Consider the following 393-nt stretch of genomic DNA (forward strand, 5'->3'; position numbering starts at 1 on the left):
ATAAATATAAGGAAAACAAGCTTTTGGGAATGGGGTGTGAACTTGGAGCACCCTAGTGGGATGCTCTTTGCACACAACTCCCCTCTCCCCTCCACTTTCTGTTTGTTCTGTAGGCAGGTGAATTCCCCACAGAATGGGATCGATCTCCCCTGCCTTGACTTTCTGCGTATTTCATGCTCTTTGATGCTGGTGTGGCTCTGAAGGAGTGGCTCTTAAAGACAAACCACCATTTGTTGTTGGAAAAAAAAAATGAAAAGAAAGAAAAAAAAACCACCAGTCTTTTATCTCTGTGCCCCTGTAAATTGCCAAAGGTCTTATTGTGGAGAGAAGGAACAAGTGGGGTTTTATCTTTCTGCCCTTGCCAGGCAGCCACGTGAACATCAAAGCTCTGGG

This window comes from Hipposideros armiger, unplaced genomic scaffold (genome assembly GCF_001890085.2).
Source record: "Hipposideros armiger isolate ML-2016 unplaced genomic scaffold, ASM189008v1 scaffold_342, whole genome shotgun sequence".
Lineage (NCBI taxonomy): Eukaryota > Metazoa > Chordata > Mammalia > Chiroptera > Hipposideridae > Hipposideros > Hipposideros armiger.